General features: G+C 39.4%; 1 protein-coding gene across 2 annotated transcripts in view; it reads right to left on the bottom strand.

Moving 5' to 3' along the window:
* Positions 1 to 26,663, bottom strand: part of USP22 (ubiquitin specific peptidase 22) — a 103,441-nt gene that overhangs the window by 66,207 nt on the left and 10,571 nt on the right. The window lies entirely within an intron of this gene.

Genomic DNA, 26,663 nt, shown 5'->3' on the forward strand with positions numbered 1-26,663 from the left:
CCTCCCCAGATTGACCTGCATCAGTTCCTCCATCCAGCTCATCACAAGTCACACAAATGTTCATTGGTGGTGCAAAGCCTTTGGGCTTATGCACTTAAATTTATAGCAGCACAGATGCCTATGGGCAGAGGAGCAAGGTCTCAAAGCAGCTGCTTTTGCTCATTTCTTCAAAATCACCCCTTACATCTTGAGGCATAGGTTTGCCGTTCAACAACACCTTTGCTGAGCTGGTTCAGCTTGTCAACCTGGATGGTGATGATAGACAAACTAATCCTTTATCAGCTTAGTAAATTTGGAAAGATGGAATAGGCTTGGATGAACATCAGAGCTCAGGGAAAGAATATGTCTAACAAAGAGGAAGATGGGGACAAGAGGACATAGTTTTGGGTGATGGGACCACAGCAAGACCTTTTCAACAGCACCAAGCTCCTTGATGCACTCAAAAGCTGTAATCTAACTTGAACACCCAAGATATTTGCAGGTACATGGCATTTCATTTCTCTGCTGGAAGATTCTGACAGATTCATTCATAAGTTTTTTCTGTTCCCCAGACAGCGCCACAGCATCAAATCTATATGAATCTGAGTTACAGAAATCAGTTTTGCAACTCTCAGAGTGGCTCTGAATCAAGTGGGGAAAGTGATGTGCTAATTATTTCCTAGAGAGACCCAGAATGAAGAGGTAAGGAAAGTCAGCACAATTCACCAGAAAATCAGTAAACATGTCAGCATCACGTCAGGCTTACAAGTAGGTCTGGAGCAATTAGAAGGTTAAATAGACTGTTTGACCCTCCATCATATTTAAAGAACTATTTAACACCCCAAACCATTTCTTAGTTTCAAATTCATGTACTTCAACAAATCTTTTGAAAAGTTACTTAAGACAGTTTGAGGGATAAAAGTCTTTTGCTCAACACCAGCAAAATCAATTCAGGTCCAACACCATATGATTGGAAGTTACAAAGAGGAGAAATTCCTCACTGTAGATTCACTTTTCATCTCAAACAACAGCAATTGTGTTCAGATGTATGTTTAAAGAGCAACTGAACTTTAACAGCTCAGAACTAAAGAGGTACACTTCATTTTACAGACTACTCTTAAAATACTCTTCCTTTGCTTGTCGATATACGAGCACCTTTTTCTCCTCATATTAAAAAAAAGATAAGAATCAGAATCACTAAAATACTAAGCTATCGTCTAACCCAAGCAGGGCATTTCATCAAAAATAACCCTTAAAAGCAATATTTGCCCAGTCTGCCACAACTTAAAATTAGTTCTGCATATATAATGCATGATCTTGTTCTCTAGTCTGGCATTTTTCTTACAGAATACCAGAAAAGAAAGAAATAAATAGCTAAAGAAGCCTGCAATATGCTCTACTGTGTAATTTATTTCCAAGCTTCTACAAATTAAGACTTAAACCCTGTATATCACATGCTGTGTATTCAAAGTTCTCCTAACTTCTGTTAGATGAAAATAGATGAGTTGGATCAAACTCCACACACCTACAGAAAGAAACATTTTAAAGCAGGACCTGAAAAAAAAAATTTCACCACTACCAGCACAACTTCCATCTTTAGCAAAATACTGCAGAACTGTCAAACTGTTGCCTAACGGTCGCTGTTTGGCTGCAGAAGCTAAATAGGATCAGCCTATCTGTTAAGACTGCTGCTATGACAACAACTCTAGCAGCTAGCTATTTTACTTGGCCAGCTAAAAATACATCTTTTAGCATTAAATGTATTGTAAACAGATGACAGAAGTATGTAGAAATCAATCATTTTAGGCTAAAAGGTAGAACGTTTGGATCTCATGCTTTTTTTTTAATTGAAAGAGAAAATGAAGAACGCAGAAGAAGAATTAGTGACCAGTTAAAAAGAAGTTCAATCACTTATTTAAAGGAAGCTATTTCATCCATTTCCTCTTTTTATTCAGCATACATCAAGATTTTTTTTTCTAAAATTGCAAGAAAACAAGGTTAAAAGGCAGAAGAGTGAGGAAAGAAATCAATATTCAAAACCACAGCAGCTATTCTTAAGTAGATTAACTGTCTCCTTTTCGTATGTCTGTGCTTTGAAACAATTTGTTAAGTTAAAGCAATGCTGCCACCCTCCCACCCCACCCCAAATAATCAAATTACTTTGTTTCATAATACTCCCACTCCTGCTTGCAGCTCTGGAGGCTAGAGTCTAAGATGAAACCAGCAAACTGCCAGTAAGTAATTGCAATCAGTCAGATCCACGAAGTCACAAGCATGATTTAAAACTCAACTTTTTTCAACAGCAAGTTAAGTCTTACTTATGGTCCAGATCCTTCAGGGAACTCAACCTCCATTGCTACTGCAGAATCAACATGTCACTCCTTTCTCTGGTGTATTCTTCTACATACCCGAACTTCCTTTTTTCCTTATCCTAAGACATAAATGGAGTCTTCCCCTTCTTCCATATCTTCTCCCATTAAAATTCTGCTTCCTCCATCATTTTATTCTGCTCCCTACTTGCCTTTCCCCTTTATTCTCCTCACCCTTAAGTTGACCACTTGTACTCCCCATTTTCAACCTTATTCTCTCCTCACACACTCAGTATCCCATCTTATGTCTCCAGTCAGTCCTCCTTCAGTCCGTACTGAACACCTCTGTCTATTCTCTTTAATTTTGTTTTGATATTCTAACTGCACAGCCAAACCAGAAAGGTTACTGAGAGTTTTCTTTCTGACAGACTACAACGATGTTTTTTTAGGGGACAAAAACTGGACAGAATGATCCTGCTGCATGGTATAAATGGTGTATGCACATAGAAACTAATAATGATGCTGTAGGAATAAACAACATTCAATACCCCAGTATCCTTTCCAGCATTTTTTACCTCCATTGATCTCCTCTATACTACTACAACAGTGGTAACTCAAACACCTAGACCCTCTGCAATTCCTCTGCACTTTCTTTAAGGGAAGGTTGAACACTCAAGCAAATGAGGGTATAAAAAATATCCAATGACACAGAAAAGAGAATTGGTGGTAATCACCTGTAACACAGGTGAAAAGACCTCTTCTGCCTGCTCTTGCTATCATTAATAGCTATGATTTCAAACAAGATAAAAAGAAAGTAGCAGACATCAATAGGTCATGAACTAGACTACTGAGCCAAATTGTCAGACCAGCTTATTATTAGTTTACCATTCTATCATCAAAACAGCACCTAATGTTCTGCCCTAGCAGTTCTATCCAACAGTTCCCATTCCTGCTTTCCTTCCATGGACCTTTGCAGGCCTCCCCTAAAGCACAGTCACACTGGGAATGTAGCATCAGTTGTTCCAAAAACCTGCCAGTCTCTTTCAATTTCTTAAATCAATGAATGGCAGTTTCAAGTGGCAATGCACTATCCCTGCAGAGCAAACTGTGAAAAGAAAGCAAGAGGCACACAGGACTCCAGCTACTGCAACCTATCCCTTTGCATTTTCAGTTATTTCACAAGCAGCTTCAGAAGCTCATTTTTTATTTAATTGTACATGAGAGGAAAACATCTTTTTAAAGTTTTCCACTGGGGTACTTAAGGAGTCTTGCCTCTTATGCTCCTACTAAATATATCAAAGCGCTTTCAGTACAGAGCTGTTGTCAGTTGCAAGCTTGTAAGCCAAAGACCTCCTACCTTTCACAGTCTGCACACCATATTCATTACAAAGGGTCACAGGAAAAGATGAACTAGGTAACACTAACAACACAGTGGGAAGCTTGAGAGGTTAGAGGATCATAAAGGAAGGTATCACACTGTACTTGTGAACAACTACCTCAGCGCAGCAGATTCCTAGGGTGCTCTTAATGCAAACACACACACTATGGATCCCTGCAAGTGTTTGATCATGCACAAATTCTTAGCATTAGGAAGTAAGTTTCTCAACACAAATCTATTTCCTGTGTAAGAGACACATCAGAAACAAGAGGAGAAACTATTTAATTTTCCAATAAATTTCCTTGATTACTGAAACTCTCTGGAGGGGAATGCTTCACTTTCCAGGCCTAAACCACCTCAAACTCTTCAGAAACAACTTTTATCTCAGTCTATGCCAATTAATTTGCTTCTTGTGCAGATCCAAAGATGCCTACCTGCAGGATACAGGTGTATATGGGTGATTCTCCCTACATGTGCAAGTTTGTGACCATAAACTGCTTTGTTTTCAAGAAGCAGTATTTGTGCTTCAGAAGCATTACTTCAGCTCAAACTATTCTTTGCAAGGTAATACTTAAGTGGACTTGAGGACTCCCACTTGTGGCTGTTGAAATTTGAAGTGGGATTTCTGTGAGAAACCTATTCCAAAGTTAACCTTGTTACAACCACCACAGCAGTTACTTAGGCAGAAGCTGCTAGCCCTAAAGTCAAGAGGCAAAATGTAACAATGCTATGAGATGTCTGAAGCAGGGTATTTTTAATTCTCAATACTTTCCCTTGCTTTGAGTTAAAACTAGGTATTATGTGACAAACAAATGCATCCTTTCAAATCCCATCCTCCTTCTCTAAGCAGTGCCTCCATACAGTGTTTAAAGAGGCCAACACAAGAAAGCAACTTAGGATTCAGTTACACAGAACCATGCCTTAGAACTGTGAGAGCTCCCACAGCAAATCTCTGCTTTCCTGAATTCTTAATTCCTATCAGCCACATAAAAAGAAATTAAGATATTGACTTGAAAATTGCACTGTTCATTAGTTTAAGAGAAGACAAAAATCCTCACCCCAAACAGAAAAGTCTGAAACTTCTGCCTGAAAAAGGAAGGAAAATTTAAACATTCCCTCACATATTCAAGAGTTCCTGGTCTTTACATCCACATTTCAGGTACAATCAGTCCTCGCTGTCATTTTTGCCTCTCCTATGCACCTCACCATGTTTAGATCACAGCTTAAACACACTTTTATTTTTATTCTTATCCACATGGCAACCATCTCTTGTCCAAATGTAACACAGCCACAGCAGAGGGGTGAAGAGCAAGCTTCTCTTAAGCCTATTTTTGAAAGAAAATAAATAGATAATCACAAAAGTTCATTTAACAGCCCATTGCTTTGTTGAGGCTAGAAACTCTATAGCTATTCTAGCAGCAGCATTTCTTCTGCCTTGTGGGATGAGAAAGCCAATATTAAACCACAGCTGACAAAATTTATTACTTGAGTACTCTTTGCACCTCAAGAGTAACAAATTTAGGTCAGATCTGCTGTACAATATTTCTATCACTTCTTAGTCTACACATTTACACCAAGATTCACTGTGCTGCTTTCCCAAGGCAAGTCTGCCACAGATCCATCATCCAATAATACAGTGCCTGGGATAGTTCCTAAATTTACATACTTAAAACTTCAAAGCATTTTCTTCAGGTTCCAAGGAGCAAAAAGAAGGAATTGATTCTACAGTTCTCTGTGGTAAGGCATAAATCACTCCTCCACACACTGATGGGATGATTCAGAGTTACTCTGAGTCAGTGCACATTTCTGATACATCAGCTTTAAAGAAAAATAAAATCAACCTCAGTATTTTTCACTCACTTCCTGCAAGCAAGTTTTAATTATGATATTGTCCCATTAGAAATGTCAATTATTTTTAAGCATATGCCATCAATCCTGCAAATTTTCTTTCCAGGCCCACTAAGGTCAAGGGTGGTAAAGTTTTTCTTAGTACCAGCAAAACCATGCACTGGGTTTGCAGTTTGATAAGTGTTCAGAAAGTCACCTTCAGAAAAGAAGCCATGTAGAGATAACCTACTAAACTGAGTTATTCTAAATGTTTGTTCAGACAGAGATGAAAAAAAGACAATGAACTATTTCAGCTCTATTCAACAGCAAACAGTAAACCCAAGGTGCTTGCCCTGCACTGCTGTATTTGCTGGCTCCTGTGCAGTCACTGAATGCAGTAGAGATGATGTCTGCAGAGTTTTCCTAAGTAAGTTACTTCAAGTCATTCTTTTTTTCCCCTCAAGGACTGAGAACAAGAGTAATTATTTGGAAGAGATTGGTTTAAACTCCTCTTCTTTATCTCGCACAATGTGCACCTACCATGAATTTTTTTTAAAGTGAGACAGGAGACTTCATGCTGATGAGGACCACTGGTTTCACTGGTTCAGTTGTAGGCAGAAGCATCTCCAAATGAGAGGCAGTGACACATTCAGAGCAATTGCAGTCTGTGCAGCAATCCCATGCAATAATCACACCTTCCTGCTCTAGAGCAATTAAGCTGTGCAGCCACAGAGTCTCCTCTATTGCGACTCTGTGCTATGTGTATGTATCCTTGAAGGGGATCAAGAGTTAAAGCTCCACCACACTAAAGCTAAGAGACTGTATGGGCAATACTCAGCAGAGAAACTACACATTTTTCTGAATTCTCTACAACAAAAACATGTTCTTGAATGAGAACAATGCTGTAGCCAATGCCTGTCCAAGCTCCAAAAACCACAGTCGGTTCAAGGGCTCTTCTCAAGAGAGCTGTGAGCCCATCTAAAACCAGAGAACTCTTATAAAATGAAGCATTCTGAGAGAGAAACAGATCCAAGCAGTTACAATTTAACCTCTACCTACTGTTTTTTTTTTCTTGCCCTCCTCATTCTGGCCAAGAGTTGGACATTAAATCAGCCTTTTTAAAAACTACTTTTAGTTTAGTTTAAAACCCAAGTTCCCCCTGCCCCTACTTTTTGTTTCACACAAAACTCCACAGCAATTACAAGGCTGAAATGAAACTTGGGAGAAGGGAGGGGATAAAAAAAAAAAACAAAAAAAAAAACAAATAAGCAAACAAAAGTTGCACAGTTTAAAAGACAGCACAAGCTAGAGAAGAAAAACAGGAGGATACTCTAAAGATGTAATTTTGGTTTCCCCATATATAGCTGCAGTAGTAAAAAGCTGTATTTCATCAAGAACAAAACCATTTTCTGGAATTCAAATGACTATGCTGAAATTGCTTATTTGCTTCTCCTTTGGTAGGTGCTTAGCCCCATCACTCACATTTACAAAACTAAATGATTTCTCAAGTACTCTATAAAAGTTGTCTTTAAGAGCCTACTGTGTTTTTAAACTATTTAATAATGGATCTTTTTCAAATGAAATTGCACATCTTTCTACAGGAAGATGCTCTTAAAAGTGGAAAGCATCTCTGCTTGGTGAAATCATGCAAGCTGTTTAAGGTTCAAATGCATGTCCCTGTCCCCGAGCATGTGAGATGCATAGGTATGTTCTGTGTGCTGATTTTTATCTATTTCCTGCAATGCACCACTGCAGCAGTGAATTTCACAGGAGAACAAGGGCCGTGCCAATACCGCAGTAAATGTATTCTAAGATCTAGTACAAAATCTATTACTTTACCTCACCATTCTCCCATGTCAGCAAATCGTGGCAATGTTTTTAAATGTCCCATTAGGTAATGTATTGATTTAATCCATGGGCACAGGATTGGGAAGTGATTCAAGGAGCAAGCTAAACAGACAAACCTGCCTGATGCTGTGTGGTGTCTTAGTAAACCCTGCCAGTGCTGCAGAGATTGTACTTTGCCCTGCATAACATGAAGAAGAAATGACATTCTTTGTATGAAAACAGGTATGCTCCTGGGAAGTTTGCCATGCTGCTTTGATGGAAATACCCTAGATAGCATCCTTTAGCAAGGAAAGAAAAAAGAAACAAGTCCTACAGCCTCATTTAGAAAAGCAGCAGAGGTACTTCTGCTATCTTTTCTTTAACTACTTTAAGATGTCCATAAAAATATGTGAACTTAATTAGTCCACATCAAAGTCAAAGCAATTCTGCTAGTCAGAAAGGTGGATGGGATGATGCTACAAGCACACATTCTCTGCAGCATGACTTATTTGGCCTCAGCATAAAAGGAGACTGGTAGAAAATGAGCAGCAATAAAGTGACAGAGTGCATCTAATAGTGACTATTTGTTTTATTAAAACAAACTATTGCTGCAGTAAATAAGGCAGCTCCATTGTTGAGGCTAACAAAAAAGCACTAGTCTGGGAGAAAACATTTCTGCATTTAAAAGCTTCCTGTGAGTTATGCACTACTTCATCAAGACTTTTAAGAGTTATTATATACGACATTTTTATACTTACTGTAGCAAAGCAAGCCAACTGGTACACAGAAATTAACTCTGTAACACAACTTTTCTGACAATTGATGGTGTCACTGATGATATACATAAAAAAATAAAAGGCATGCAGGCCAAACTCTCTTCTTGCCACTAGAATAATTGTCTCTTTGTCTAATAGGAGCTGAAGACAAGCTCACAGTGCCTACAAGAAAAACCATTGCAAAACAACGCCATAAACTTCCCCTTTGGTTTTACAAGAGCTCTACAGAACGTTTGCGGATTCTCCTTCCAAAGACCAACCTGTCTAAAGCACCACAAACCCTTCCCAAGAATCTCATTTCCCCTTTGTAGTTTGCCAGCAAAACCTGCTGACACTGAGAAGGCTATTAACCCATGCACACTACATGGTCTTCACCACAGAACGAGTGCATCCTCCAAAATCACGCAGCAAGTCCTTGGGGGTAAACAAAACAGATCATTCAGAGGGTCTCAAACAGTAATGCTATTGGCATGAAGCATAAAATGGAACTATCATGGATGAACTAGAAATTCTGCTTGTCTAATTCCACTTATGATAATAAAGACAGCATCATCTGAGGACACATTTACGCACACTGAGCTCTTCATGTACAAGAATACTCTACATCAACTAGCACATTACTGCCTAGGAACATTCAGAGAATGAAAGCAAATCCACAATATGCTGGCACAGAATGTCCTTTGATATCTAGTAAGCTGAAGCTTACTATTTCCTCATACTACAGTACAAAACAAATTAATAATTCATTGCACTACAGCAAAAGAGGAGATCTTTCATTCACTAGAAAACTTTCACATAAATTCACAAACCTGAAGTTAGAGACAAGGCAGGGGTGGTCAGAACTGCAATCCCCTCTTTAGAATATTTCAGGTTTAAATGGATGGATATCCTGAACTCTTACAGACAGGCAAGTGAGCTTAGAAATAAAGTTATTAAAGCAACATGAACACAAAGTAACTTCTGGAAAAGAGCTTGGAGAAAAGAATGGGGAGGAGGGGTGTAGTCAAATTGTTGCTGCCCCTCCAGTACACAGCACCTGTAATTCTAGCTCAGATAGGCAAGTAGAGAAATTTCAAATCAATTCAACAGAATTAAGAAGCAACCAGAAACTCTCTAACCTCCCCTATACAAAGAAGCAAAAAATACCCCCAGAATCCAACACACCACAATACATTCTGAGGCACTTTACTAACAGGACTCAGTTCTTGGACATGAGTTAGAGCATCTTGCCCAGATGTTAAGTTAAAAAAAAAAAAACACAAACCATGCTGCCATAAATATTTGCCTTTATTACAGAAACATGGAACTACAAAGTTCCATCTGTCTGCTCCTTTCCCCCTCACCTCCAAGATACTACAGCAAGCACACTAAAATTATCTCAAGTGAAGCTTCCATTAAGACAGGAATTGAAATATCTACTCCTCCTATACTTCAAATACACCCTGGCAGCAAACTCAAAGCAGCAAGGACACCATTTTTGGGTAGTGTGAGAGTGTTGAGAAGCTGGAACAGCAATCCTTGGACGGGCTTAATAGTGTAAAAGTCACAGTGGCTGTGAAGTGCTTTCTGAGTTTCCATCGCTGCTGTCACAACTGTTACAGACACTATTTTTTTAAAATGAAGTTTCAGTTCTACTGCTGAAATCTTACCATGAGACGTTTAGGATTGTAAATTGTGAAAAGTCTTCACTTACTTCCTCTTTCTAGTTTGCTGAATACAACTAAGGAGATCTTTTTAAACTCAATGTTTGGGTTTTTTCCCCCAGCAATATCCAACCACTCAACAATATTTTGTTGTTCTTTACTAATGTACTGAACAACAGCATTAAGTAAGATTCTCCATTTTCTCTTTCACAGATGCCTGTAAGCCATTAACAGATTACAGTTCATGTATTAGTGTCACTGCTTTGTTCAGAAGATCTAAACAGACACTTCTGAGCTGAGATTTTTAAACTGATTGTAGAGAAATTAATCCTGATCATTTTCATAGCCTATTCTGTACATTACTAAAAGGAAATGCTTCATAAGAAAAAAAAAGTCTGGATGAGCCACTTAGTGCCATGGTCTAGTTGACTGGATAGGACTGGGTAATAGGTTGGACTGGATGATCTTGGAGGTCTCTTCCAACCTGCTTGATGCTGTGATTCTAAAATAGCTTTGCTTCTCTAGGCACATGCAAAAGGTCTTCCTTTTTTAACAGTAATTACAAATGCAATTATTTATATGTTTTGGGAGGTGTCAGCATTGGTAGTTTTGACCTCAGGAAATTTGATTTTGATTAGTCACATTTTAATAAACATGAGGCAAGCTGTTAAGTGAATGGAGTTGACATCCAGGCCCTAAATCTGTCCACTGACATTTGTGTAAAGAAAAAAAAAGTTCTAGAGCCTCACTGCAATGCAACATGGAGAACCCTCGAATGGATTCAAATGTTCACCTTGACCCAGCTGAAACTGACTGTCTGCTATGAATGAGGAAAGCATTTATGTGCAGGTCAGATGCTGCTCATGCTACTGGCAAGGGGAGACAGCTACTCACAGTATCTTTACACTACATGAATTCACCACAAGAAAAAAAGCTTCTCATGACTGTTGTGAGAATAAATATCCAAACTGGGTTAAAGATAGGTGGTGGTGGGTTTTATTGTTATTGTTGTTGTGGTTTGTTTCTGTTTAACTTCCAAGTAGCTACTGCATCCTACTACATAAAACCTCCTCTGGTACATAACAGCAGAGTGGGAAGTGGCCAGAACCTTGTAGATTTGACTGGTACTTTATGAAAAACGTTCATATTTAGCAATGAAGGCAGAGAAGAAAGCAAACTTGTGTCTCTTGTCCATGCTTGTGATAATGACTGTGACAGCTGCAGCTGTAAACCTGGGCCAAGCATGGGCAGTGTGGAGCAGGAGAAAAAGAAGGGTGCACAGCCCAAAATCAGAGTGAAATGGGCCGCAGAGCTGAGGGGAACTGTGCTAGAAACCAAAATGTTGCTGTCACTCACAAGATCAGAGAGGCAGAAGCAGAGAAATAGCACTTCCTTAAACGTAAGACGATGCAGCACTGACCCAGCTCTGCATTTTGTGAGGCTGAAGCCCACACAACAGTATTGCTTCTGTTACAGGTATCAGCCACAGTAAGTCTTTCTCTACAGCTAAGGATGTACGATCCAATAGTTTCAGAATCTGTGAGGAATCACGAAAGACACAGAAAAGTATTCCTCTTCCCACTGGCAAATGCTTTCCTAGCAACGCCTCACATCACTCAGAACTACATGAACTGAGAAATGAGAATAAAAGGAGAGTAATAACAAACCCATTTTTCATTTACACAAATAGATGAAGAACAATCTTGCAGCAACAGTTCCAGTGTCACTGTTGTAGACATGTAAATATCAATTCATTACTATTTTGAAATAAAATTTCTATTCCATGCTTCATCATCTTCTAACACTTAATTGCTCATTCATAATTTGAACCAAACCAGACACATGGCTGAATTTCAGAGTTTGAGTACTTGGAACTTTTATCAAGTTCAGAGGTAGCAGCAAGACTGCAGAAACCTTGAAAATTAACCCCTCAGCAGATTCCAGCTACGTGCTATATACTGGTGACATGGCATCATCTCCCACAGCAAAAGATAGGAACATCTGACAACTTGTGCTGCCCAGCCAGACCCTGCCCTCTACTTGTCTTCTGTATTTACTAGAGGAAGTACTAAACTCTTAATGCTCCCTTCAACAAATGCTGATCGTTTGAGTTCAGCACCGTTTGCATGCCATCAATATTTACTTCCACATCTTTAATTTTTGGTAGCCTGCTTGATTACATAATGCTGCACACAGAGGACAAGAATTAGAAGATTATAATGTTTGGTTTCATTTATGGACATTGGGCTTGGTTTGTCATCCAACACACAAAAAAAGAGTGTTAGTTTAAAGCATGGATATAAAAATCAGTTAAGACAAAACAAATATAGACTGCAGCAGCCAGCAGGGTTCACTAGCTAGGAAAGCTTATTAGGCAAAGCACATGCTTTTAGCTAGAACACACCTCTGCATTCCAAAAAGAAATCCCAGCAGGACAGCAAGCTTTCACAAGGCAGGATAAGAAAAGCAAGCAGAAAAATTCCCAGGCTGTTAATTACAGTGACAGCCTGTTTCACAATATCAACAACAGATCCTTCTTCCTATTTCCCTTGCTCTTTAAAGGAGAGAGGAAAAAAAAGACTGAAACCAAGGCACCTCCACGTTTGCATTTTGCTAGACAGGTTTTTAAAAGAAGCCTACCCTCTTCTGTCCCCAAGGAAGATGTTGGAAAGGCTACAGAAGACAGGGTGAAAATGCAATTGAGTGCAGATAACATTACTTTCAGGATCTAAAACATGCCTTCCTTCCTTGGTATCAAGCACAGAAGTAAACTTCGAGTGGTAAGGACTAGACAACTCTGTAAACACCAGTTTCTTTCTGAATTGATGAACTTTCATAGAATGGTTTAGGTTGGAAGGCACCTCAACGATCATCCAGTTCCAACCCCTGCATAGGCAGGGACACTTCTCAATAGAACAGATTGCCTAAGGCCTCATCGAACCTGGCCTTGAACACCTCCAGAGAGGAAGCATCCACAACCTCCTCCCTAGGCAACCTGTGCCAGTGTCTCACCATCCTCACTGTAAAGAACCCTTTCTTGACATCTAGTTTGAATCTCCCCTCTTCCAGTTTAAACCTATTACCCCTTGTCCTGTCATTACAAGACCTTGTAAAGGTCTAACATGAAGTTCTAACACCCCTCTTCCAAGAGATGGAAGGAAGAACACGTTTCAGACAAAGTGCTACCCGGGTCTATTGAGATAAACACAATCCACTTTCATGCTACCACATACAGCAAGTGCTAAGGCTCCTCCTAAGTACCCTCATAACAGAGTAAGAACAAACAACTCACCCAGACTCTCAAAAATACCAAAGTAACACCAAAAAAACACGCAAACCAACCAAAAGAACTCATAACCCAGCAACAAACCAAAACAACCCAATCGATCACAGCCCCCAAACCAGATAAAAATCGTTAACATAACACCTTTTGGGGATAAAGAATTCCTTTATCCCTGAACTGGAGAGTTCCAAGAACAGTTTCAGGAGGCCAACTCCAAACAATTATCAGTGACCTTTCAAAAGGAACAAAGCTTTTACTCAAGGGGCTGAAAAAAACTGAGGCTAAGAAACTTTAAAAGTCCTAAAACTTTTCCAGTTCTTGAAGCTATTCTGAGTTCTGCAGAAAAGGCACCATCAAAACAAAACGCTTTCGACTAGGTGCCACTGCTTCACTCCAGGATGTATTGACTTTTGACAATACTTCAGAACACATAATACCCATGTTGCTTCACATTTTCACAACAGAATGTTCTTTGAATTAAAATATTTGAGCTCGAGTTACGAGACGGCAAAGAAAAATGTCTAAATGTGCCAAAAAAAAATCCTAAAGCTATGTAAGAAAAAAAAAAGGGCTTACAAATCTTAGTGAAAGACAAAGACCTGAATTTAAGAAACACAAATGGATTCACCCCAGCAGTTTTAACTGCCATTACACATGTCAGATGAGTGGAAGTATCCAAAACAGCATATTCTCATCTTTCAGATGCTCTGCTAGCTCTTATGCCTGGGCCTTGCAAGCAAGAAAAATGTAATAAATAATACATAACATTTTCCACTTTTTTGGTGAAGGCATTAACATTTCTATTAAAGACTTATTTCTGTCCACTGATAGAGAGCTAGAAGAACAGCACTTTGATGTAGAAGACAATTTACCTGTCAAAGTTAATGAATTACCTCCTTCTTTGATTAATCACATAGAAATTAAGAATACAGAAGAAAGGTTCTCTAAGAGAGGCAAAATCTCTCTCAAAGTTTTCCTCCAAGTTCAAGTGGTTTTCATCAGTACTGTGAATCTATGTCTGGACACTTTCCTCAGTAATGAAATAACTCTCGGAATTAAAGTGCCATAAGACTTAATGAGAACAGGATTTTCTGACATCCCATTTCTGATAATCAAGCCATGGCAGTGGCAACTGATGAGGAAAGTGGGGGACCAGTACTATCTACAGGCACTTAGCCCACGATCTGCATTAAGCCTTCTCAGCTCATCCATCCCAGGTAAAACTTACCATCTTGGAAAAACTAAGAAAATGTATATAAAATATATCCACACTCCATCTGACCCTTCAGACAAGAGCTTTTGCAAGGCACACTCATCACTACAGCTTTGCTTGAGGAAAGTCAAATAATTACACTAAAAAGACATGAGAAAAAAACATTCCACAGTGGACATGTCAGGAATGCTCTGAAGGGGGAAAAGAGAGCTCTAGAGAATGTGCCAACTTCTTAGCTTTCACTATGGCAGACAACTCCTTAAGCAAACGGTACAAGAAATACTAAGTACATATAAATGCTCTTCTCTGCAGTGTCCAACTGCTTGAACACAACTGCACAGGGGTTTAGCAGAGCTAAAAGTTCATTTCACTATCCATGGCTAGATTCATCTTCAGTTTTACCTAAGGCATACAGTTTGTTCTCCAAACTTCAAGCTAGTTCATGAAAACAAAGAGAGGAACATCCCAAAGCACATCCATGTTATAAGTAGGCAGAAAAAGCAATTTGTACATATGCTTTCAAATTCTGCAAAGCAGCTCAGTTTATATGCTTGAAGAGAAAAATAAAACACACATTATATTCTTCTTTATCTTGCAGAACAGGAGTATTACAATTAAGATCAAAACTGTTTCAATCCACTTCACTCATGTCTCCCTTCTCTACTGCCTCTTGGGAAACTTTGGGTTTTGAAAAGAACTGTCCCACACATGAATCTTCCTTGTCAAAGGAAAATACCACTCATGTTGTATTATCATGGATATGTTAAAAAGTGCAACCATTCTACTTAGAAGAAAGACAAAGTTTATCTGAATCTCATTTTCCTGTAAAGATGATTTCAGAAGGTACTCTTGAGTATATAGTGAAGTCCAGGAAGCCACAGCAAATTTTCTATCCAAAAATAGTATCTGACCACAGATATAATTTATATGATGGGAAAATATATGTTTCTTGTAAAGGCCTTCTCTATTTATGTCTACTTATATTAATGCCATAGATATTCAGTAGCCTGCATCACAGACTTGGACAGAAGCACACTGGTGTCTGTAAGAGCAGAGACACCTTTAAGAAGGGCTAAATGCACAGGCATAAACTACAGAAGACGTGAATCAATTACAGGGGATGTTCTGGAGCACACACACCTGACAAATTAACAGCATGAAGCATTTTAATAACAGTGCCAGCAGAAGATGCGTGCGAGAAGGGAAGAAGATAATTTGCTCATGCAGTACAGGTGATTGCCAGCAACTACTCATGCACATGCAACTGATTCATTCAGACAATATAGTTAGAACTACAGTAACTGTCACATCTGCCAAGCATAAAAAGACATAACTTAGATCCTACCTGACATTAGCAAATACTAGGCCCACAGTGTATGCATTAACACTAATAATTAAGATAAGTAGTGTTTCATTTACCGTAAGAGTAGCTATACAGTAAAGCTGCAGAGTGCTTGCAGAAAAAAATATTACTCTCATATAATTTACAGTTTATCTTATTAGAGAGTTTAAGTGTGCTTGGGTACATAGGCATTTTCAAGTCAAGCAGAACACAGAAAACTACTGTTCCATAAATAATAATAATAGTAACAGTATGATTTAAATAACCTATTTGGAAAGCAAAAAGCATAGATCCGAGGACTTCCAAGTGAAAAAGACAACTGAAAACTGGAACAGGAATTGGTGGAACAAATTTAACTCCTATAGCAAACATGATTGAGCTGTGTGCAAAAAGCCAGCGTAATAAAATCATCTTGTCTGATAATCCAAAAAGAGATTGGGTGTTGCTGGCATCTAAAAGGCCAGACTGGGGCACAGTCAGTGACTTGTAATTATGTTTAATGGAACCTCACTTTCTACATGACTGCCACAATTCAACCAAGCTACAAGAGAAGTCTCCTCAGACCCGTAGTCTGTCAAGGAAATACCTGAAAACAGACCAGAACAGCAATATCCAAGAAACCTTCCAAGTCCAGCTGAAGATTTGACACAAGGCTCCAAAACAGATGGGAAAAGAAAGCTCCAGCATCCATGGACTTAGAAAAATATTACTGGCATGTCTACAGTATAAAATACTGACATCTTGATGATAGTCCTAAAATCTGGCGTTGTGCACACATGGAATTGCACCAGCATCAATGTAACTGTTCTGTGTATCAATAGAAACTGCCCACAGTATATGATGTCATTCAAAAACTAGACTGAAAACCAGAAACAAAGCCAGGCCAACAGATCTTTCCAATTCTCAAAAAAACAAACAAAAAACCCAACCCACCAAACCAAACAAAAAGCATTACTGGGGAAAAAAAATTAAAATGTTGTCACTGTAAAGTCTCACAATCTATTATGCAGAGAAGCTGCTCTGCTACTTAGTTTAGAATGTAAGGTGGTCATCTCAAACACAAGGGCTTTTATGGTTCATGACAAAATTACTCCTGGTCTACCTCACTTCTCCGGAGGTGCAGCTCTTTGAACAAACTCACAGATCATCATGTAAACAACAGAGGTAAGTGAAATCCTGATTCCTTGCAAATAGGTGCTAGGTAAAGAGATGGAGGAGAAAGCCAATGCTGTATGGATGAATTCCAGTTACCTAAGACAACTGGGCAAGCAGACAATGGGTTGAAATACCCAGAAGTTCATTTAGAGAGAAGATATTGTTCTGTGGTTCTTCAGAGAAGGGATTATCATCTCTCAGGAGGTGTAAGCCTTACAAGATAGTCAGCTGCAATGCCTCAAAATATAGATTTACTGTGTTTGATAAATATTCAAAAAACCTTCCATCCTCACAGCCACTGCACTACAGTATAGAAATTCTTCACTATTTTAGTCACAAACTCACTGCAGATTTGATTCCTTTTTTTTATATTATACAGTTGTCAGACTTCACCTCTAACAGTTAATGTATTACTGAAGACCCTGCAAACTTGAACTTGACCAAAATATTACAAAAATAGGCCTGGAAAAATCACCTCCCCCTCCTGGGTTTTTCCCAACATGTTTTTGGAGCAGACTGAAGAGCAGTGCTTTGCAGTAGTGACAATCTTGCTACAGTGGCCAGTATTTCCATCACTCTACAAGGAGACTCTTGCAGAAGGCACAGAGGAATGGTGTGTGCATTTATAAGCACACTACTATAAAGTCACCTGTTCTTTATAGCAGTTTCACCTTTCCATCTTTACAGCACGATACCCCTCTAGTAATAGAGCTACTGTGCTCTACTGAAGGAAAAAAATGTCAGCAACAGCAGTTATTTCAAGGGATAGCAGCTCTTCATTCCAGAGGTTTAGTACACCTCTTTTACTGCCAAGCTTTCTCTTAGAAGATGAAGAAACCCAAAATCTGAGTAACCATTATCATTAAAACAGCTATTAAATTCCTCTTTTAAGCAAAAAAATTAGGTAGGAATATCAAGACCCATACACATGCAATGAAATTACCAACAAAAAAGAGAAAGGGATGGGGAAAAAAGTTATGGCTGTGGTTTGGCTTTGCTGCTCTGACAAAACACAGCAGACCCTGAATCTTCTTTAATTGATTGTTATGTTATAAACCTGATCCTTAAAAAGGCAGGGGAGAAATGGATTCTGTACTGTACTGGATACCACACACCTTGAAATATCTCATTTTGACATTCTCCACTTTTGATTCCCAAGGATAAGTAAATTACTGACTACATATATATACATACTTTTTAAATACATGTATGCACACACAAAAAACTAGAGGAGGTTTAAAAAAAAAATCCATGGCAATTGATGTTGTGTGCAATGAAACAAAGTATCAAAACCTCAAAAATCAATTTGAGGCTTAGCTTTAAGATTTGGTAACACATTTGTATTTGCCCCCTCCAAAAAAAACCCCTGAGCTCTACACAGCAGCAGAGAAAATAAAGAAGTGTTCTTACAAGCTTCTAAATATCAAAACACATTTTCTCATCACACCCCTCTGGTCTCTTTATGATAGGAGATAAAGTTCAGTAAGTGTGTTCCATGAGATGCTGGGATTGAAATGAGAAATTAATTTAAAAACTATTAGCAATAATTACTTGCATTGTGAGTAAAACAATACAGATGAAGTCACTGTGTGATTAACACAACGGAACAGTGACTGTTCAGTGTACCAGCACTTAATAACTGAACACAGACTGCCTGGAACAACCTAAGTGACATTTTTCTTCTTTCATGCGTCAGATAATGCTGTGGAGAAGGTGAAGCTTTACAGAAAGTAACTGCTAAACCAGTCTTTAAAGCAACTACCCACACATGCATCCACATATAAAACAATGCGAGACATGGCCTGATAAATGAGATGGAATGGTGCAAAACATTTAATACAGCACAGGCTTGAGAAAGAACCAACCACATACTCCAAATACAGGGACTGCTGGCAAAATTAAGAAAATTAATGCTCTGTTTGTTGATCCTACATGAATTACAATTACAGTTTTATTGCTTTGTATTTTGTTCAAATATACCCCAGTGTACCTTGGCACAAATTTAGGCTTTAAAAAAAAAATCAACAGAGTAATTAGCAAAGTTGTAAAAAGATTAGTGCATGGAGTAGTAGTACATCCATAATTGCTCAAATTCTTAGAATGGTTTGGGTTGGAAGGAATCTCCAAAGGTCATCTACTCTGACCTGCCTCTGCAGCCAGCAGAGACATCCTCCACTAGATCAGGTTGCTCAGAGCCTTGTCCAGCCTCACCTTGAGGATCTCCAGGCATAGGGCCTCAACCACTTCCCTGGGCAACCTGTTGCAGTGTTCTATCACCCTCATGGTAAAGAGCTTTTTCTTAGCATTAGGTCTAAATAGTTTCTGGTGACACTAATGTCTTTCAGTGAAAAGAAACTTGACCAACAGTGTCTGTACCATGGTCTGGTGCTACCACACCTTGCTGACATGGACAGAATAAACTCCACTCTGACAGGATCAAGCCAAAATTGAGACAGAGGGATCATTACACCCAAAAGGCACTTATAGCTAGTCACTGGAGTTACTTCCTTGATGTATCCTCACTGCTTGCACCAAGGTTTTCCTCAAAACCTCCACATGATGACACTTTCTTCTCCCATTATATCCCCAACAAAACAAGAGGTTTTCCTTCCAACCTTGCCTGACTTTGTATTAGATGCTGTATGGGCTTCCATCTCCTATTACTCTCACTTTACTTGCTTCCCAGAGAAACTGCAAATGTTTTTTGTTGTGCTAGAAGGTAGCAGCAGAATAACAACAATTAATTACAAGTGGGTATAAGCAGAAGACAGAACTGCAGAGAAGCCTCGACCAGCCACATGATAGATGGCATTTTTTTCTCTGTGTCTCCTGTCTTCCCTTCCAAATTTCAGTTCTCTCCCCAGATTAACACGGATGGTCTGCTGGTATCCACAGCTTCCCCTTAAACAGAGAATCCACCTGATGCAATCTCAAAAGTTGCCACATTGCATTCCAAAAGACAAACATCATCAAAAGGTAAGACTCCCCAAGCTCTCCTCAAAACTACTAATGACCAAGGTCTGAAACTAAATCAGTTCAAGTAAATAGATAAGTTAATGCTTCTTGATTCCCAAGTGAACAATTCCATTACAGAGGAAAAGAACAGCTGCTTTGGACTTGAAGATCTGAAACCACAATTTCACAAGACTTTATCCCTGTTTGCTTTCCTTGTTCTTCCTACTACAGGAACATTAACAGTTTTCAGAAAATTATTTATTGCTCTCAACATACTAACAAATGTTCTTTGGCAGATGAGGTGTACTTTTCAGTCTGCTCTTCAGCTGATCTAGCTCGTGTCCAATTCCAAAATGAAGATAGACTTACCAACCCCTTCTGCTGGTTAGGGCATTAGCTGGTATGCTAACAGCTCATTAAAGCTCCAGAACACTTACTGAAGTTAATAATAGCAGAACTTTGTGTGTGCCTGGCACTAGTAATAACAAAAAAAAAAAAGGCTTAAAAAGAAGAGGTGTATTTGCTTTCAAAATTAATTCCAGTGCAATCTGCATTTTAGTAAGGACAGAGAACTCCTCTTGCAATTTGTTCTAAACAAATCCCTGTTTCCAGACTCACAAAAATGGGATCTGTAATAAACACAACATCAACAACACGTCTATAGTGAGACAGATTCAGTCTCAATCTATCATTTACTCAGACAAGTCACTGGAGGCCAGAAACAGAGACGTCACTCTTTCTCTGCTCAGCTCTCAAGAACTTTGTGGGCTACTCCAGCAGCAGGATGAAGTTGTTCAGTCACTTAAAGCCCCTGTATACAGAAAAATGGGAGCCTTAAAGTCTCTAAAGACAGAATAATGTGGAGTAGGGTAGAAAGTTAATTAGAAGTCTTTTACCTGAGCAAAACCCAGAACTGCCTTGGCATACTTCACTTGAAAAAACAGTTGGAAAGCTGGAAACAAAACCAGGGAATTCTTGAGGGAAGTATTACAAATGCAAATCACCAATAATCTCCCCAAGAGCAGAACAGAAGTATTACTCCAGATCCCCCCACCCCAGACGGCTAGTCCTGGTCTCTTGCTATAAACATGTGCAGTGTGTTGTATGGTCTTTACGTTTTACACTGAGATTACATAAGAATTTTGAGTACACCTCACGACTGCTTGAGAGTATCTAAAGTTGCTTAAAAGCAATCCCTGCCAAGTAAAGAATGAATAGTAGAGAAGGCTGCATGACACACGTAATTTGGACAGTATCAGAGCAAACTGACACTACATTTTGCCTAGATACAGAAATCCATTGTCACTTCTGTGAAAATTTCCCTAAAATTCAAAAGAGGAGAAAGATCCTGGTGAAACAACACTCAGCCACTGGAAATACACTGGGAAAAAAAGTGTATTAGCAGGCTTACATCTGACTGAAGCAGTAAATCTCCCTTCCCTGGTAACTGAACACCACTATGCACAAAATGTAAGTTTTTTTCAGAAGCTATGCTGTAGAGAAAAAAAAGTTGTTTAATAGATATGTATGAAAGCAAATGTTGTTCTGAGGGACCTCAAGTCCTGTATCAAACAGTCACCATCTTTCCTCTTCAGAACTTTATGGTATCTCAAAGACAGAACTACTACCAACGTAAGGGCTGGTAGGAGGTACAGATGTGACCAAGTAGCAGTGGTGATCTGTACTCTGTATCATCTTCCAATGAGTTCAACTAACAAGGAGTTTCCAAGTTACAGCCATAACTATTTAGAGAGTGATTTGCCATTGGAATGGGCTGCCCAGGGAGGTGGTGGAGTCACCGTCCCTGGAGGTGTTCAAGCAAAGCCCGGCTGAGGCACTTAGTGCCATGGTCTGGTTGATTGGATAGGGCCGGGTGATAGGTTAGACTGGATAATATTGGAGGTCTCTTCCAACCTGGTTGATTCTATGATAAATTCTAAGCATAAGCTATGTATCCTTGGGCATTTAGAGCAGTGTAGCATAAAAATTCCAACCAAGTAAGGTAAAATGATAACCACTTAGCCTAGTTTAAGTAGTTGTAACCAAACCAAACAGTACCCCACAGGCCAGCGCCCATATATGCTGGCCATTATCAAACAGGAGTTCAAAGATTCTCCTTCATTTGAAAGGCCACAAACACACAGGTGGCAGAAAATTCAGCCTGGAGAAGAGAAGGCTCCAGGGAGACCTAATAGCAACCTTCCAGTAAGTGAAGGGGGCCTACAAGAATGATGAACTGTTTAAAAAGGCCTGCAGTGACAGAACAAGGGACAATGGTTTAGAGAAGAGTAGATTTAGACTGGATGTTAGGAATAGGTTCTGCATTATGAGAGTGGTGGAACACTGGAATGAGTTGTCTAGGTAAAGTGGTTGCGGCCCCATCCCTGGAGATGTTCATGGTCAGGCTTGACAAAGCTTTGAGCAACCTAATCTCATTGGCAGATGTCCCTGCTGACTGCAGCAGCGTTAGACTAGACGACCTTTGGACCAAACCATGCTATGATACTAAGTTACAGCTCTTCAGAATCTACACATCAGTACATGTTCTTAAAGAAAACATACAGCTTCCACAGCACTCAACTACTGCAGATGACACAAGTGAAATAGCAATGGGGACTGTGTTTAATACCTTTTGTAAATTCCCCTCACCCTATCTGAAAAGCTTCCCTTCCTTTTTAAGTTGAACACAAAACAGAACTTCCTATAAGCAAACCCAGAAAAATTAGCCATGACCAGAAGTTCCCTCGTCTGTATCAGTGCACCACTGGAATGTGTTTTACTGTGTAGCAGTTTTTCCTCCCTGAAGTCAGAACAGTCATAAAAAAGGGGGAAGGGAGGTTGACTGCACTAGTTCTACAGCATCTGGCTATGCAGTGAGAGTCTTGAAATCATTTTCTCTAGTGTAGCATATAGCAAACGAACCTGGCAAGAAGCAACTTTAAGCATGTGTTGCTGTGACAGCAATGAATTATCACCCCAGTCTGCATCAAGATTAACACTTAGAACCTTGGCATGAAGAGCAGTCTGCTCAGATAGTGTGTCAGGAGTGCTGCTCCATGTTCAGACTCGAAAGGGTGGGCTCACAGGAAGAAATTAAGGACCCAGAAATGCAGACATTTGCCTAAACTGTAAACAAACAGATAATTTCTAGGGGGGAAAAAAAGCTGTGTACAGTCAAAGTAGAAACACCAAGGAAAACTCAAGGTATAGTATGAAAAAAAGAGCTACTGAAAACAAGATATTTGCCTCCCATAATGGATGTACTTCACGGAACAGCTATAGAACAAACCCAACAAATTTGCTAACAGCCTGTCAGGTTTCTCCTGCTTGACACAAAGACATTCAAGTATCTGGTCAAGCCAACCTGACATGAAATATTCTGCTCAGAAAGCTAGGTGTAAATTGCAGAAAGATGCAATCAAATCCAACTCAGGATGTTACTTGTGGCACGTCATTGAGTTTGTCCATTAAATGTTGTGTTTTAGCCAGTAATGCTGAGTTACACATGGATTCAAAACTGACTTTATCCTCACTGGAAGGTCAGAAACAACATTACATCAAAACCAAGTCTTCTAAGGAGTACTGTCTGCAGATTCATGGTCATCCATTCCACTTTTCCAGCTGACTGACCACAGAGAGAAGAAACTTGAAAACAAAGCTTCTTAAACCAAAACCTGCAGAGGGACTCGAGGAAGGTCATGAAACTGAAGAAAACGTGGTGGAATCTCTTTCCTGATTCACCATTAACCATACTTAGATCTTTTGCTTTGCCAGATTGACAGGACTATAAGACTTTTTACTCTTGGATCTGGTTTGCTTAGTTTTTTTCTGGAAACACAGTTAAGAGATTCCACCAGTCATAAGTTTCACCTCTAATCCAGTTTTATTTCCTTCATGAACTAGAAGAAACGTCTAATATTGACACTGGTAGAATTGATTTCACAGATTACATGTTCTACTTCCAAGATCTTAACTTGAAGGAATTACTTTAAGAAGTGAAGCAGTGTGAGTTGAAGCATATGAATAGGGGAGGTTAAGCATTAAGGAAAACCAGGACAAAAGAATTTCATCTCTTCAAAGAAAGCAAGAAAGAAAGAATGAAAGAAAGAAAGAAAAAAGTAATTTGCAAACTATTAGTAGTAGCATAAAAGCATATGATTACAACAGGAACAGCCTAGTAGGTAGCAAAGTCAACATGGGCTTATAAGGAACACAGCCTTCTGCATGACAAGAGAAAACATTACAGCTTCCCTGAAAGCTTTATTTCAAGTGTATACCCCTAAGTAGGTAACGCAGCTCCAAACTCTCAAATAGGACAGCATGAGAGAGAATTAAAAGAATACACGTTGAGAATTTTGTAGGGAAGTGATTACAATTTATCTGCTATCTTGCTAAGAAATTAGCTCAAATTCCCTAAGATCAGAAGCTTCTCTTGAAGTAAAAAAGGTAGCAAAAATCTTGTCTAGCAGGGGAGTAAACACTGAGTTGATGCAGTCAGTGTGGAAAAATCTTTCTACAGAAATCAGGGAAGTGCATCTAAAGCTTTTTTAACACTGGCTGGTAAAATGAATGCTGCATTGGCCAGAAGACCAATCTTCTTCATACAGTGGTCTGGGTTGGAAGAGACCTCCAAAGGTCATCTAGTCCAACCTCCTCTGCAGTAAGCAGGGGCATCAACTGGATCAGGCTGAAGATCACAGCTTAGCATGAAGCATCCACAAACTGGACTCCAGTTGCTACCATTTCAGTTCCACTCGACTGCTCTGAAGGATTCGTTAATTCATATCATTCACAGAGATCACACTTACTGCTGCCATCTACAGCTGATCACTCAGGAAATCAAACCAAATCAGTTCTGACAAAAAGCACATCTCCCAACTTCTGTGAAATTTTACAAGAGGGCTAAAGTACACAGTTCTGGGGTTAGTTCTTCCAGAGCAGCTTGTCCATTACTTTCCACCACACTTCTTTGTTACTTCAAGCTAGCCTATCTTTCATGATAGACATAGCCTCAACTCATTCATCTTTGATAACAAAAGAATGGAGACAGATACTATCTCAGATGGACTGTGATTGCCACTACCTTCTGTGGTCCATTCTCCTTCCAATTCACTCCTTCAGCACATACAATCATTGGAGGAAGCTACAGGGCACAGCTTCCTTGTCTATTCCCACTGGTATCCATAAAGCTCTGGAGGTTTGCAGGGTGGTTTTTTTATCTCAAAGAAAGTAAATCATTCTTCTGAGGAGAAAGGTCTTCCTGCATACTATCATGTTGAGCTTATTAGCTTACTCAAATCAGACACCTGAAATATCTGACCAAAAGAGGCTAATGCACCTCAGTTTTGGGTTTGTTGTTCAGCAATGCTGGGTTCTATTCACTATCAGTGCAGCAAATACTACTAGAGTAAAATCCAGGCTTGACAGCTATTTTGGGCTGCTGGATTAGAAGTGTTAGCTGCATTAATGGGGCAATGAGAACAGAGTCTTCAGGGGCAAGAGTGTGACGAAGCACCAAGAAAGCTGGTGTAGCTCAACTCCTCTAGAAAATGTCTACAGTCTGAGCAGGCACCAGAGTGATACAACTCTTCAAGGAGTTTCAGCCATTTACTGCCTTCATCTCCACAAGGTGGCTATTTTCAAAGGTATGGTTTTGCATGGCACATCTTCCGCCCGTGAGGCTGTTCTGGTACTGTTGGAAGACTACACTGTCCTTAAGCTTGATTTGGAATACACAAGGCTGAGATGGATCAGTAGGGCCACATACTATACTGCAGTAACAGCAACAACTGGTATTCGAAGAAATCAGTTATTTTCAGTAAGAGCTATAAAGTCAGCTCCAAATGAAGGGATTAAAACTTCAGATATCTCTTGGTTTGAGCATGTTTAAAGCTATCATTCTCTGGAAGTAAAGTGAAAGGCTTGAAGTTTTGTTTTAATAAAAAAACAAAATCAAAGAAAGATGAAAAAACATCAGCATTACCAAGCTTTTTCTTGTCTGGACGTACCTTCTAGATATTTCACAGCATAGAAGCATAAAACTAGGGAAAAGGATATGCACCACACTCAAAATGTTTCAAAAGCTGAATACTGTATTATACATCTCAAAAAAAAAAAAAAAACCAAAACCAAAAACATGCAGTAACTGAGTACTAGCACAACCACTTGCCTCGGGATGCCCTGATGGGGTTGCAAAGCCAGCACCTCTTCTCAACCCTAGGAAGTATGCTTGGCTTTTGCTTTTACTGGAGTGCTGCTATTCCCCTGCTGTCTCCATCTGGCACATCAGTCTCACAGGGCCACAGCCAGCTGGCACTGCTCAGAACAGCCTTGAGGCTACTCTGGAGTAGGCCAGAGGAAAACCAGTACCATAAAGAGTTCATTTACAATCCCATTATCCCATCATTCTCAATGCTACACAGCATCAGCATGAGCTAGGCACACGCCCCATGACCAGATGCTTTAAACCAACCAAAAAATAGTTCAAACGTTTTAACAGAGTTTGATTACTGAAGACAGAAATCTTAGACACAGGTCTGCTTTAAAAGGGGAACGAGTGGCTCATAACTTGATTAGACAGAAAAACACTATTCATTCCATTAAATTAAATGTAATATGAAAAGTGGATTTTCTCTAATAGCTGATCACAGATTACAGGCATTCTACACTCCCTGGTTCATTTATTTTTCACAAGGAAACTGGAGCAGCAGCAACTTATTTTGCATACAGAAATAAATTCTAGTGGCTGCAAGCAGAAGACAAGTTTCACCCATCAGGCTCAGCACACACATGTAAAGCTTGCAGCAGCTCATTGCAGCAGTAACAAGAGTTACTCCACAAAACCTTTCAGCTGAAGTTAGCATTAGCCACATATTACAGAAAAAAAAAACATTAGTAGGTGTAAAACATTCAAACACAATCAATCTGCCAGGAAGGCAGCAGTCACACACTGGCAGCAGCAGTTGTTACTCAACCT

This window comes from Pogoniulus pusillus, chromosome 13 (assembly GCF_015220805.1).
Source record: "Pogoniulus pusillus isolate bPogPus1 chromosome 13, bPogPus1.pri, whole genome shotgun sequence".
NCBI lineage: Eukaryota > Metazoa > Chordata > Aves > Piciformes > Lybiidae > Pogoniulus > Pogoniulus pusillus.